At 41.5% G+C, this 15212-nt stretch overlaps 1 protein-coding gene across 6 annotated transcripts in view; it reads left to right on the top strand.

Annotated features, from left to right (window-relative positions):
- Window positions 1-1046: 1046 nt before the first annotated feature.
- Window positions 1047-15212, top strand: part of GAPVD1 (GTPase activating protein and VPS9 domains 1) — a 101548-nt gene continuing 87382 nt past the window's right edge. For 5 of the 6 annotated variants that reach the window (XR_001886145.1, XR_001886143.1, XR_001886144.1 and 2 more), the window contains exon 1: window positions 1047-1095. The gene's annotated coding sequence lies outside the window, so the exon portion shown is untranslated. Of the gene's footprint in view, window positions 1096-8721; window positions 8743-15212 lie in introns of those variants that run through there. The other variant, XR_001886141.1, reaches the window with a different exon arrangement.

Here is a 15212-nt window from a genome sequence, read left to right as displayed (position 1 = left end):
AGGCGCCTGTAGTCCCAGCTACTGGGGAGGCTGAGACAGAAGAATGGCGTGAGCCCAGGAGGCGGAGCTTGCAGTGAGCTGACGTTACGCCACTGCACTCCAGCCTGGGCAACAGAGCAAGACGCCGTCTCAAAGCAAAAAAAAAAATAGCTGGGCGTGGTGGCTCGCGCGTGTAATCCCAGCTACTCAGGAGGCTGAGGCAGGAGAATCGCTTGAACCTAGAGTTGCAATGAGCCGAGATCAACGCCACTGCACTCCAGCCTGGGCAACAAGAGCAAAACTCAGTCTCCAAAAAAGAAAAAAAAAGACAAAAAACCCCAAGAACTTTATTCTTTTGGTGCTTTCTTAGCCACCGTCACAGCGTTGTCACGTCTCACTTTACCCAGCTGGCTCCACTGAGGGTTTGTGAGCTGCTCTCCAGTGATGGCACATAGTTCTTATTACCTTACAAGGTGACACTACCTGATCATGGCATTCTGGAAGTTGTGACAATATGTACTGATCTTTTGTTGGTGCAACTAACAATATAAAACTTGCTACTCTGTAAATGTATGCTTCAGTTTAATTAGTTTATTTGGAATAATTACCCCTAATATTAATTTTTGTTTTGGTTTTAGAGACAAGGTCTTGGTCTGTCATGCAGGCTGGAGTGCAGTGGTGCGATCACAGCTCACTGCAGCCTCCATCTCCCTGACTCAAGAGATTCCCCTGCCTCAGCCTTCCCAGTAGCTGGGACCACAGGCACATGACGCCATGCTTGGCTAATTTTTGTATTTTGTATTTTATTTTTGTTTGACCAGACGAGTTTTAAATACAAGTTTTGTATTTTTTGTAGAGGTAGGGTTTTGCCATGTTGTCCACACTGGTCTCGAACTCCTGAGTTCAAGTAATTCATCTGCCTCGGCCTCCCAAACTACTGGGATTACAGGCATGAGCCACTGCGCCCAGCCACTCATAATGTTTGTAGATAGTTTAATAGCGAAAGTAGGTACATTCCAGTGGTAACACATTCAGTTTATTATTTTTTCCTTTTTTTTTTTCTTTAGGGGTAAGTGTACTGGAGGGAGTTGGTCATACATTCTAGGAATCTCAAAGGTAAAGTACGATTTAAAAATAATTTTTTAAATAATTAATTTTTTTAAGTTTGCATACAGCTCCAGGTTTTTAATTTTTATATAAGTGGAATCTTTTTTTTTTTTTGAGACATATTCTCACTCTGTTGTCAGAGTCCAGTGGTGCCATTATAGTTCACTGCAGCCTCAAACTCCTGGCCTGAACAGGGTGATCCTCCTGCCTCAGCCTCCTGAGTAGCTGGGAATATAGGAGCGTGCTACTTTGCCCAGCTCTGTCCTTCTTATTTGCTTTGGACAGACTAGTACTTGAAAAAATAATTTTCAAATGTTTAGTTGAGTATTTTTTTTCCTTCAACTTTTTGGAGGCTGTTTTTTTGTCATACACATCTCTTTCTCTGGAGTTAATTTTCAGTTATGTATGTTTTACACTTGAACTGCCTAAACTTGTGTTTGCATAGAATTATTTTCAACTTTAACTCCTTAAGTAATCCTTTTCAAGATATTTTAGGTTTTTTTTTTTTGAGTTGGAGTCTCTCTGTGTCGCCCAGGCTGGAGTGCAGTGACGCCATCTCAGCTCACTGAGCCTCAGCCTCCCAAGTAGCTGGGATTACAGGTGCCACCATGCCCTGCTAATTTTTTGTATTTTTAATAGAGACAAGGTTTCACCATGTTGGCTAGGCTGGTCTTGAACTTCTGACCTCTAGTGATCTGCCCGCCTCAGCCTCCTGCAGTGCTGGGATTACAGGCATGAGCCACCGTGCCTGGCTTTTTTTTTTTTTTTTTGAGACAGAGTCTTGCTCTGTTGCCCAGGCTGGAGTACAGTGGCGTCGTCTCTGCTTACTGCAACCTCTGCCTTCCAGGTTCAAGTGATTCTCCTGCCTCAGCCTCCCTGGTAGCTGGGATTACAGGTGCCCGCCACCACATCTGGCTAATGTTTTGTATTTTTAGTAGAGACGGGGTTTCACCATGTTGGCCAGGCTGGTCTCAAACTCCTGATCTCAAGTGATCTGCCCTACTCAGCCTCCGAAAGTGCTGGACTAGGCTCAAGGCACCATGCCTGGCCAGATGTTTTAATCTGTAAAGGAACTAGGACCAAGAATTTTGTACTGTATACACATTTTAGAATAAGTTTTAGGCACCTAGCTGTTTGATTTCTGGTAACTAAGATTATAGTCAGTTAAACTTTACTGCTGGCCAGGCACAGTGGCTCATGCCTGTAATCCTAGCACTTTGGGAGGCCGAGGCGGGTGGATCACTTGAGGTCAGGAGTTTGAGTCCAGCCTGGCCAACATGGAGAAACCCTGTCTTTACTAACATTACAAAAATTAGCTGGGCGTGGTGGCACACACCTGTAGTCCCAGCTACTTGGGAGGCTGAGGCAGGAGAATTGCTTGAACCTGGGAGGCAGAGTTTGCAGTGAGCCGAGATTGTGCCCCTGCACTCCAGCCTGGGTGACAGAGCGAGAGTCCGTCTCAAAAAAACAAAAACAAAAAAATCTTTCCTTCTTTATGCTTACCTATATTTTCTAATTTTTCTGAATATGTTTCAATATGTATTATGATTTTGTAAAAGCATTTCAGAAAGGTGGTTATTTTTTGTTTCAAAGCTGAAACCCAGTTTAAAACTCGGTAATACAGTGGTCAGAGGAAGTGGTGAATATCTTGATACTTCAGTTTCTAATATTTAATATATATATAAATGAATGGTTGAGGCTGGGCGCAGTGGCTCGCGCCTGTAATCCCAGCACTTTGGGAGGCCAAGGCTCATGGATCACCTGAAGTCGGGAGTTTGAGACCAGCCTGACCAACATGGAGAAACCCTATCTCTAGTAAAAGTACAAAATTAGCCAGGCGTAGTGGTGCATGCCTGTAATCCCAGCTACTCAGGAGGCTGAGGCAGGAGAATCTCTTGAACCTGGGAGGCGGAGGTTGCCATGAGCTGAGATGGTGCCATTGCATTCCATTGCACTCCAGCCTGGGCAACAAGTGTGAAACTCCATCTCAAAAAAAAAAAAAAAAACAGAATGGTTGAGTGAAGGACTTAATAGACTTCATAGGGGTTTCTATAATTTTTTTTTTTTTTTTTGAGTTTGAAGATGAAGCAGATACCTGGTAAGTGCTTGTGTCTGAAAGAAAAGTATAAAAGTATAAATTTAGTTCTAATACTTTGTGTGTGTGTGTGTAGCCAAAATTATGTTTTTATATACCTTTTTTGTAAGCCATTTAAAAAATACAGGCTTTAAACATACTCTTGTAAGTGTATAAACAGATACTGTGTCTGCTTGCTAATCTAAGATGTCTGTCCAAAAAGGTGCTTGCTTGGTCTTGCTCCCTTATAATGCCAGTACACCCATGCTGGAGACTAGTAGAAGGCATGTTGTCAAACATGTTTAGTTCTTTTTTTTTTTCCTTACCAATTTATGTGTTATTTATTTTCTGTGAATCTTTGGAAAGATTAAACCCACATGGTTCTTCTATCGGAAAAAAAAACAAAAAAATTAGTCAAGGCATATTAGCCTTTTTCCTTTCTCCTAGGATCAGAGTGTAGTATTATCCTGCCAGACAATCTTAATTTTGATGAAATACTTTTATTTTTCGGACTTAGATTAACTTATTTTTTTATTTTTTATTTTTTGAGACGGACTCTTGCTCTGTTGCCCAGGCTGGAGTGCAGTGACGCGATCTCGACTCACTGCAACCTCTGCCTCCCAGGTTCAAGTGATTCTCCTGCCTCAGCCTCCTGAGTAGCTGAGACTACAGGCACCCACCGCCACACCTGGCTAATTTTTGTATTTTTAGTAGAGACGTTATTTCACCGTGTTAGTCATGCTAGTCTTGAACTCCCGACCTCAAGCGATCCACCTGCCTCAGTGCTGGGATTATGGGCATGAGCCATCACACCTGGCCCTCCTTTCACTTTCTAATGCGGAATTCTAATCTATCCCTTTGTTTTACTTGTGTTATTTATATTTACTTACTTCCATTATCTTGACTACTTTACAAAAATGCATTAGGTCCAAAAGTTATTAACACTTAAGGCTGAATTGCCAAATGTTTAAAAATACAGATTTCTGTACCAGAAAAACTTTGCAAAAGCTACATTAATTCTTTTTTGAGATAGAGTTTCGCTCTATCTCCCAGGCTGAAGTGCAGTGGCGTGATCTTGGCTCACTTCAATCTCTGCTGCCCGGGTTCAAGCGATTCTCCTGCCTCAACCACCCGAGTAGCTGGGATTACAGGTGCCTGCCACCGTGCCTGGCTAATTTCTGTATTTTTAGTAGAGAAGGGGTTTCACCATCTTGGCCAGGCTGCTCTTGAACACCTGACCTCATGACCCACCCGCCTCGGCCTCCCAAAGTGCTGGGATTACAAGCGTGAGCCACCGCGCTCAGCCAAAAATACATTAATTCTTTATGCAGAAATTATTTCATGTTTACTAACTTCTTTGGAACCCAAGGAATCTAACTTTGACTCCTCTAAAACAAAGTCCTTTTAATATCTAACTATTCCAGGTTGTGATAGGCCAACTTGGATTCTGACAAAGTAACTTATTATTAAGGCCTCTCTATGAATAAGTTTCTGTTCCTTAATTTGAAAACATTACCATGATAATGTAATGGTAATAGCTGACTTTTATTGGATTCATTCTCTTTTTCTTAGGCATTATGCACATTATTTGAAATTATGAATTCCATAATTGTATAGAGACATCTTAATGATTGATTTCTTTTTGAAAAGCTATTTTAACAAACTGGATAATGGTGACTAGGAGGTTTCTTTTGGGTAAAACCACAGTAATGATAGTAATGCTGTTTGAAGTTTGATAATGAATATGTGTAATTTTTATGAAACATCATTCTGGTAAATGTGATGAAATATACATGACAGCCCTCTGTTTACATGCTTTCTTTAATTTTGAGGGTGGACTCTTGAATCTTGAAACAGGCTTTACCAGTATTACAGCTCAGCAAAAATGCAGCTGAGGCTCAAAGTTCTCTTTCTGCTCCTTCATTCGGTTGTTTTGTATACCCACTGTATTTATGGAAACAGCTAAGTCCATCCAGGGGACCAAAGCTTCCTCAAAGCATGGGGGTTGTGAAAACTTCCTCTCATAAGTTTACAGTGTTCTAAGGATTTTAGATTGTTTTAGTTACTTGGTTTATCTTGATCTCCAGATTTGTATATATCTTACTGAGTTGTCATTAGAGATTGTTAAATTAGATTTGGTGGTATTTAATTTCACACTCATACAATTAATGGAGGTGTATCTAATTGTGAAAGTTCCAGATAGGCACCTATTTCTAGATTGGTTGGATACTTCTATGTTATTTGTTTCCTCTGGGAAATAATGGGGTATAATTTTAATGCCATTGCAGTTCTGCTTATTAGTGTGTAGCTTGTTATTGTTGAACTATGTCTTCTTTTGAAGTTAAGTACTATGCCCTTTTTGTGGCATTTGAAAATTTTCTCACTTTTACAGAATTTGTCTTGAGTGTTTCAGTAATTGGATTAGTAGATCTTCAGCAGGGAATAGCTTGGTGTCAAGTTTCTATTGTTTTTCTTTTCTTTTTTTTTTTTTAATTCTTCAGCTAAGACTGCTGAAGAGGTGATTTATTGTATGGGTATTATACTTGGCTACAAGTAAACACAGAAATAGTCCAGAATGTCACAGGTCCAGGGCAGAGGACCAACATGGGCAGTTTTGGTTATGAGCAAGGTGGGTTTCAGGTGATCGGTGATCAGAGGGTGATGAAGTTCTAGATCCATTGAGATAAGCTCTAGACAGTAGCATGCAGTCCCACAACTTGTACCAGCATCCCCAGCGTCTGGCATTCCGTGTTTCTGCTCCTATGGCCTCCACGGTGCAACAAGCTAGCGGTTTACTTGGACCTCTGCCTCATCTTGCTTCTTTTGTGCATTCGCTTCTTCCTCCACTTGGCTCTCATGGTNTATATGATCATTGCTTGCTATTTACTGAGCATAAGATTCAAGCGAGAGTCTGAACTACCTTTTTCTTGTTTGCAAGTTTTACCTATAAAGTGCAAGCTATGTGGAAAAAGCGTTTGCCTTAAAAACTATATTTGCTAATGTGTCTTCTAATGAATGCTGTGTAAACCAATTTATCATCAATATTTTCATTATCAAATACAGCATTTTTCTAAGCAATTTACAAATTAACCCTTTCCATTCTCATAGCCATCCCAAAAGGTATGTATGTTAAATATTTATTTTTATTATTTATTATTATTATTATTATTATTATTATTATTTTGAGACAACGCTCCGTCACTTGAGCTCAGGAGCCTGCACTTGCCTAGGCTGGAGTGCAGTGGCGCAGTCTCGGCTCACTGCAACCTCTGCCTCCCGGGTTCAAGCGATTCTCCTGCCTCAGCCTCCCAAGTAGCTGTGATTACAGGCACACGCCACCATGTCCGGCTAATTTTTGTATTTTTAGTAGAGATGGGGTTTCACCGTGTTGGCGAGCCTGGTCTTGAACTCCTGACCTAAAGTGATATGCCTGCCTCAGCCTCCCAAAGTGTTGGAATTGCAGGTTTGAGCCACCATCCCTGGCCTGTTCTTTGTTTTTTAAAAAAACCTAAAAACACTGGGAAAAAAATGAAGGGTTTTCTTTCTCACATATGCATGCACTTACTATTTGATTTGAATTATTTTCCCCCAAATTATAGTTAACATTATATATAATTGTTAAGTGCTTTATACATTTTTTTTTTTGAGATGGAGTTTCGCTGTCATTGCCCAGGTGGAGTGCAATGGTACAGTCTTGGCTCACCGCAACCTCTGCCTCCTGGGTTCAAGTGATTCTCCTGCCTCAGCCTCCTGAGTAGCTGGGATTACAGGCAGGCACCACCATGCCTGGCTAATTTTGTGTTTTTAGTAGAAACGGGTTTCTCTATGTTGGTCAGGCTGGTCTCGAACTCCCAACCTAAGGTAATCCACCCACCTTGGCCTCCCAAAATGCTGGGATTATAGGTGTGAGCCACTGCACCTGGCTGCTGTATTCATTTTAATTCATTTAACTTTCAAAACCCTGTGAACATACCCTATAAAGTAGGCTCTGGTATATGTATTTGCAGATGAAGAAACTGAGTCATAGAGAAGTAAAGTAACTAGACAAAGATTGCACAGCCAGGGAGTGGCGAACCTGAGACTTGAGCCCAGGTACTCTTGTTCCAGGGTTTAACTCTTAGACTGCCTCTGGGATCTTACCATGCATATTGTTCTGCAGTTTGCTCTTTTCACTTAATGATGTCTGATGGACATCTTTGTTGTTGTTGCTGTTTTAATTTTTTTCAATTTTTAAATTAAAAAATTCTTTTTGAGACATCTTGTCACCCAGGCTAGAATGCAATGGTGTGATCTCAGCTCACTGCAACCTTTGCCTCCTGGCTTCAAGTGATTCTTCTGCCTCAGCCTCCCAAGTTCCTTGGATTACAGGCGCCTGCCACCATGCCCGGCTAATTTTTTTTTTTGGAGATGGAGTCTGGGTCTGTTGCCCAGGCTGGAGTCCAGTGGCAGAATCTCGGCTTACCTCAACCTCCGCCTCCTGGATTCAGGTAATTCTTCTACTTCAGCCTCCTGAGTAGCTGGGACTACAGGTGCACGCCACCATACCCAGCTAATTTTTGTATTTTTAGTAGAGACAGGGTTTTACCATATTGGCCAGGCTGGTCTCAAACCCCCAACCTCGTGATCCGCCCGTCTTGGCCTCCCAAAGTGCTGGGATTACAGGCGTGAGTCACCACTCGCAGCCTAATTTTTGTATTTTTAGTAGAGACAGGGTTTCACTTTGTTGGCCAGGCTGGTCTTGAACTCCTGACCTCAGGTGATCCGCCCGCCTCGGCCTCCCAAAGTGCTGGGATTACAGGCGTGAGCCATCAAGCCCAGCCCAAATTGTTTATTTTTTTGATGGACATCTTTCTACATGGTTTGAGTGTGCCATTACTTATTTAACTTAATGCCTTTCAAACTTAATCTTGTTGCCAAACATGGTGAATCATGCTTGTAGTCCCAGCACTTTGGGAGACCGAGGTGGGTAGATTGCTTGAGCCCAGGAGTTTGAGGCCAGCTTGGCCGACATGGCAAAACCCTGTTTCTACAAAAAATACAAAAGTTAGTTGGGCACAGTGGCGCATGCCTGTAGTCCCAGCTGCTTGGAGGGAGGCAGAGCAGGTAGGAGGATCACCTGAGCCCGAGGAGGTTGAGGTTGCAGTAAGCTGTGATCTAGCCACTGCACTCTAGCCTGGGGGACAGAGTGAGACCCTGTCTCAAAAGAAAAAATAAAAAGACAAAGTTAATCTTGTTTAACATTGCTGATTTCATTAGTAATGATTTCAAGTTATGTAAAAGTCAAGGTTTTGAATTGGAATAGTGATGAAACATTAGTATTTCCTAAATAATGCATATTAGCTATTCACATGTATTGATATTGTCTCAGTTGAGTTGTATAATAAAATCTGAGCTTAACCCACAAACCATTTATTATGAATGAATTTAATTATTTTTGTGGTTATTCTGTCTTCTTTAGCTCTGGAAAATTAGTATATTGAGGGTAAAATCAATAATCTGTTTGAATTTCATTTGTTTACTTTTGACATCTTCCGGAATTCTGGTGTCATCACAAGAAGTCTGTTGTAGTGTTGATTTGAACTGTGAGTACTATCTGGCATTATATTACCTGTATTTTCAAAGTAATTTGCCTTTCAATTCCTTGTACTTGTGCCAGGCAGGGTTAGTTGGTAGTAAGTCCATTCTTTTTTCTACAGTGTTTCACTCTTGCTTCAAATATACCAACTATTTTGTAGGCCATAGTTCAAAACAAAACAAAACAAACAAAAAACCAAATATACCGACTAAAGATAGTAAAGTATCACTTGTTTCAGATTTTTTCTCATTAATATTTACTGCCCAATTTCAAAGAAATATCTTTCCAGTCGTTGGTAAAAATGTTACATTTGTAATCTCAGCAGTTTGGGAGGCCAAGGCAGGCGATCATTTCAGCTCAGGAGTTTGAGACCAGCCTGAGCAACATAGCGAAACCCCATCTCTACAAAAAATACAAAAATTAGCTGGACATGATGGTGTATGCCTGTAGTCCCAGCTACTCAGGATGCTGAGGCAGGAGAATTGCTTGAGCCCAGGAGGCGGAGGTTGCAGTGAGCCGAGAGCGCACCATTGCACTCCAGCCTGGAGAACAGAGTGAGACCCTGTCCCAAAACACACAAATTTCAGATATGCTCATTGGAATGTGAGAAGATATTTTCAACTAAATTTAGTTGCAGGCTTTTTTGTTTTGTTTTGAGACAGGGCCTCGCTCTTGCCTGGGATGAAGAGTGGTGGGGCCATTACAGCTCACAGCAGCCTCAAACTCCTGGGCTCAAGCAGTGTTCTCATGTCAGCCTCCTGAGTACCTAGGACTACAGGCACGTGCCACCACATCTTGCTAATTTTCTAAATTTTTTTTCATAAATACGGAGTCTCCCTATGTTGCCCAGGCTGGTCTTTTGAATTCCTGGCCTCAGGCGATCTTCCCACTTCGGCCTCCCAAAGTGCTGTGATTACAGGTGTGAGCTACCATGCCCAGCCTTAATTACAGTTTTCTAATAATGTTTTCTAATAATTTTGGCAGCTTGACTGATTCCTAATTGGAGCATTGCTCTTTATCAGCCGGTCATTTTTAAAAGTAATTATAAATTCAAACATTCAGCAGCTGCTAAATGCCAGTCACTGTGCTAAGTAGTGGGGATACTGGGATGACAATGTCCCTACTTCAGGGAACTTGGAGTTTTGTTGTAAAAACAGCATTTTGTTGCAAACAATACAAAATGCTGCGGGAGAGTTGAACCCAAATGAGGAAATATCTGAGTCAAGGTACTGTACTTGGTTTGAGCTGTACCCTGATACCTAAGTGTGATTTAACTGGCCAAGGAAAGGATTAGACAGAAGGCTCTAAACAGAGAATGTATAGCAGTGTAGTTCGCGAAAACTAGTATAAATTGTCACTGGAAAGTCATGTATCCCTAATATATTGTGTATCCTTCATTATCCCTAAGGTAATGTGCCCCCCGTCAAGATCAGACCTTGCCTATCTTGTTCATCAGTGCTTAGCACATAGGTTGTATTTAATAATTAACATTTGTTGAATGAATGAGTGAAGGAAGTGTGTTAAATAAAGCATACTGTGCTTGTCTGTTCTTTTGTTTTGAGTCAGGGTCTTGCTTTGTCTCCCAGGCTGGAGTGCAGCTCACTGCAGCTTTGACCTCCCAGGCTCAAGCAATCCTCCTACCTCAGCCTCCCAAGTATCTGGGACTCCAGGTGCATGCCACACCCGGCTAATTTTTTAATTTCTTTATAGAGACAAAGTCTCACTATGTTGCCCAGGCTGGTCTTGAACTACAGTGCTCAAGTGATCCTCCTGCCTCAGCCTCCCAAAGTGTTGGGATTATAAACGTGAGCCATAGTACCTGAACTTTTCAATTTTTTGGAACAAGAATGAACTCATTATTTTAGTATATTATTAATGCCTGACAATTTTTAGATCATGTAATTTCACAAAACGTAAAATGAGCAAGAAACTGCTCTTGCACTGAAGGGGGTAAGTCGTGTAAGGAGAAGTAAATGTAAACAAATCGTCGTGATTCAACATGATATTTGTAAAAAATATTTGCAAGAGACACTCATCTATTGTATGGATTGGTTAAGTCCCTGAAAAGTGGTGGATAATTAAAATGCTCACATTAGGCCAGGTGTGGTGGCTTATGGCTGTAATCCCAGCACTTTGGGAGGCCTAGTCGGGCAGATCACCTGAGGCTAGGAGTTTGAGACCAGCCTGGCCAACATGGTGAAACCCTGTCTCTACAAAAAATACAAAAATTAGCCGGATGTGGTGGCAGGTGCCAGTGATCCCAGGTAGTTGGGAGGCTGAGGCAGGAGAATAACTTGAACCTGGGAGGCAGAGGTTGCAGTGAGCCAAGATCATGCCACTGCACTCCAACCTGGGCAAAAGAGTGAGACTCCATCTCAAAATCAATCAATCAATCAATAAAGTGTTCACATTAGGCCAGGCAAGGTGGCTCATGCCTGTAATCCCAGCACTTTGGGAGACTGAGGCAGGCAGATTGCTTGAGCTCAGAAGTTCGAGACGAGTCTGGGCAACATGGTGAAACCTCATCTCTACACAAAATACAAAAATTAGCTGGGTGTGGTGGTGCATGATTGTAGTCCCAGCTGCTTGGGAGGCTGAAGTGGGAAGATTGCTTGAACTTGGGACATCAAGGCTGCAGTGAGCCATTATCATGCCACTGTACTCCAGCCTGGGTGACAGAGCAAGATGCTGTCTGGGGAAAAAAACAAACAAACAAAAAGCTCACATTGATAAAATGCAAGAGATAACATTATATCAGGTTATTTAAAAAGTGGCAGTCATGACTGGGCGCAGTGGCTCATGCCTATAATCCTAGCACTTTGGGAGGCCAAGGCAGGTGGATCACCTGAGGTCAGGAGTTCGAGACCAGCCTGGCCAATATGATGAAAGCCCATCTCTACTAAAAATACAAAAATTAGCTAAGTGTGGTGGTGTGCACCTGTAATCCCAGCTAGCTGAGAAGCTGCAGCAGGGGAATCACTGGAACCTGGGAGGCAGAGGCTGCAGTGAGCCGAGATTACACCACTGTACTCCAGTCTGGGCAACAGAGCAAGACTCATCTAAAAAAAAAAAAGACAGTCATGTCCTCTTTTGCCCTATTACATTAATGTGACTATTACATAAGGAAGGTCAGGCGCAATGGCTCATGCCTGCAATCCCAGCACCTTGGGAGGCTGAGGTGGGTGGATCACTTGAGATCAGGAGTTCGAGACCAGCCTGGCCGAATGGTGAAACCCTGTCTCTACAAAAATACAAACAACTTAGCTGGGTGTGGTGACACTAGCCTGTAATCTCAGCTACTATGGAGGCTGAGACGGGAGAATCACTTGAACCCAGGAGGTGGAGGTTGCAGTAAGCTGAGATCATGCCATTGTACTCCAGCCTAGGTGACAGAGTGAGACTTCATCTCGAAAAAAAAAAAAATTAAATTTAATTTAAAAAAACATTATGAGGAAAAGTATGTGCACAATAAAAAAACAGTTCTGCCAAAGTGTAGGCATCAGTATATAAAAATCTTTCACATACGTAATCCTCAGGTAACATCATGATTTTTCCCAAATGTGCTTACTATTTGAACTATTATTTATTCAATGACTTTTTTTTTGAGACAGAGTCTTGCTGCGACGTTCAGGCTGGAGTACAATGGCGAGATCTTGGCTCACTGCAACCTATGCTTCCTGGGTTCAAGCTATTCTTCTGCCTCAGCCTCCTGAGTAGTTGGGTTTACAGGCATGTGCCACCACGCCTGGCTCATTTTTGTATTTTTAGTAGAGACGGGGTTTTGCCATGGTGTCAGGCTGATCTTGAACTCCCAACCTCAGGTGATCCACTCACCTTGGCCTTACAAAGTGCTGGGATTACAGGCGTGAGCCACTGCACTGGCCAAAACATAGTTATTACAACGATTTCAGGAATGTTATATAGAATAAATTAGAAGAACCGGGCACGGTGGCTCACATCTGTAATCCCAGCACTTTGGGAGGTCGAGGCGGGCGGATCACGTGAGGTCAGGAGTTCAAGACCAGCCTGACCAACATGGAGAAACCCTGTCTCTACTAAAAATACAAAATCAGTTGGGCGTGGTAGTGCATGCCTGTAATCCCAGCTACTTGGGAGGCTAAGGCAGGAGAATCACTTGAACCCAGGAGGTGGAGATTGTGGTGAGCCGTGATCACACCATTGCACTCTAGCTTGGGCAACAAGAGCAAAAGTCCATCTCAGAAAAAAAAAAAAGAATAAATGAGAGGAATAAAGGAGACCAGCCATGAAAAGCCCGTAGTTGGTGTCTAGCACCTGGCAAGCCTGAAATGTGTGGTAGTTATTGTTTTTGTTTCCTAAGCACCCTTATTCTTTACTGCTGATCAATTAAAACTCTTCAAGCTCAACTGTTACTACTCCTAATAGCCTAAAAAAAGATTTGCTATTAGGTGGAAGTCAATATAGAAAGTAGCTTTTCTTAAACCATTCTGGCTAGAAAATATATTTCCTTTGCTTTAGTTGATCAGAAATTAGTGCAAAATGTAATATAGCTATGGAAATTTTTTTTTATGAAGTTTCTGTATTTCATTTGTGATCACAGTGAACTGAAAGAAAAAATACTTTTAGTGTGATAAACACCATAATGTGTTAACAGATGTTAACGGGTTCTGAAACATCATATGGGAGCTGTTCCCTTTTCTAAGCGGTGGTGGTTAGAGATTGTGATAATTACAGTGTTCAAATGCTGCTCTCAAGTTTGTATAATTTTTCTTACTGAAAAAAGTTGCTAAATCAGATACTTGAATTTAGAAGTATATTATTTGTTTAATTTAAAAGGTAGACTTAAATTTTTATTATTTTTGTGGAGACACAGTCTTGCTATATTGTTCAGGCTGGTTATGAACTCCTGGCCTCAAGCAGTCCTCCTGCCTCAGCCTCTCAAAGTGCTGGGATCTCAGGTGGGAGCCACTGTGCCCAACCTAGAATTTATTTTTTAGAACAGTTTTAGCTTTATAGAAGAACTGAGATGATGGTACAGAGACAGCATCAAGATCACGTCTTCTTGTTATTAGCATCTTATATTAGCATGGTACATTTGTTTCAATTATGACAATTCGTTGCAATATCGTGAACTAATATCGATACATTATTATTAAATAAGGTTCATACTTTATTCCAATTTCTTCAGTTTTTATCTAGTGTGCTTTTCCTGTTCAGGATCCCATTCAGCATACTATGTTACATTTAGATGTTATTGTGTAATTTTTAATTAGATCATCTTGAATTAGATACATTCATGTATGTGTGTGGATGAAGCACACACTATTACTCATAATGCTCTTAGATTAAAGATAATTGGCTTTTTTTTTTTTTGGATGGAGTCTCACTCTATCACCCAGTCTGGAGTACAGTGGTGAGATCTCGGCTTACTGCAACCTCTGCCTCCTTCCTGGTTCAAGCGATTCTCCTGCCCCAGCCTCCCAAGTAGCTGGGATTACAGGCACCTGCTACCACACCTGGCTAACTTCTTTAAAATTTTAATTTTAGTGGCTCACGCCTGTAATCCCAACAGTTTAGAAGGCCGAGGTGGGCGGATCACAAGGTCAAGAGATTGAGACCATCCTGGCCAACATGGTGAAACCCCGTCTCTACTAAAAATACAAAAATTAGCTGGGCATGGTGGCGCACGCCTGTAATCCTACTCAGGAGGCTGAGGCAGGAGGATCACTTGAACCTGGGAGGCGGAGCTTGCAGTGAGCCGAGATTGCGCCATTGCACTACAGCCTGTGGGACAGAGCGAGACTCCATCTCAAAAATAAAATAAAATAAAAAAAACATAAATAAAAGTTTTAATTTTATTTTAATTTTAGTAAAAACGGGGTTTCACCGTGTTGGTCAGGCTGGTCTTGAACTCCTGATCTCATGCAATCCGCCCGCCTTGATGTCCCAAAGTGCTGGGATTACATGCATGAGCCACCACTGCCGGCCTGATAGTTGGCTTTTAATTTTACTTTAGTAAGTCTTTTATACATGTAGGTTTCATAATGTTAGCAGGTAGTCTGTTTTACCTCTTTAGTTATGACTTTGGTATTTCCTGCTTACTTTGATGAAAAGGTCATTTTGGTCAATTTTGTTATGTACTGGATATGGCATCTGTCTCGTTGGCCCTAGGAAATGATAAAAAGTTACCCTACCTTTTAGTTGATAAGAATAATGATATCTTACACTGTGCAGCAATTTACACTTTACAGTTATCGTATGGTATACCATCTGAGATAGATAAGGGCATCATCCCAGTTTTGAAGATGAGGAAATAAACTTTGGTGAAGTGCCTAGCCACAAGTCACGTTGCCAATAGGTGTCAGAGTTCAGTCTTAAATTCATGAGATCTTCTGACTCCAGTTTTAGTATTTTTTCGCCTATGCTAATTAAAATAGTCTCTGTTGAAAATAAGAAAGTAGGAAAAGGTCTTTTTTTTACTGACTTTTAAAATTATCT

Source organism: Rhinopithecus bieti, unplaced genomic scaffold (assembly GCF_001698545.2).
Source record: "Rhinopithecus bieti isolate Rb0 unplaced genomic scaffold, ASM169854v2 scaffold_7967, whole genome shotgun sequence".
NCBI lineage: Eukaryota > Metazoa > Chordata > Mammalia > Primates > Cercopithecidae > Rhinopithecus > Rhinopithecus bieti.
The sequence above is the reverse complement of the archived record's forward strand: the minus strand, read 5'-3'. Positions and strand labels throughout refer to the sequence as shown.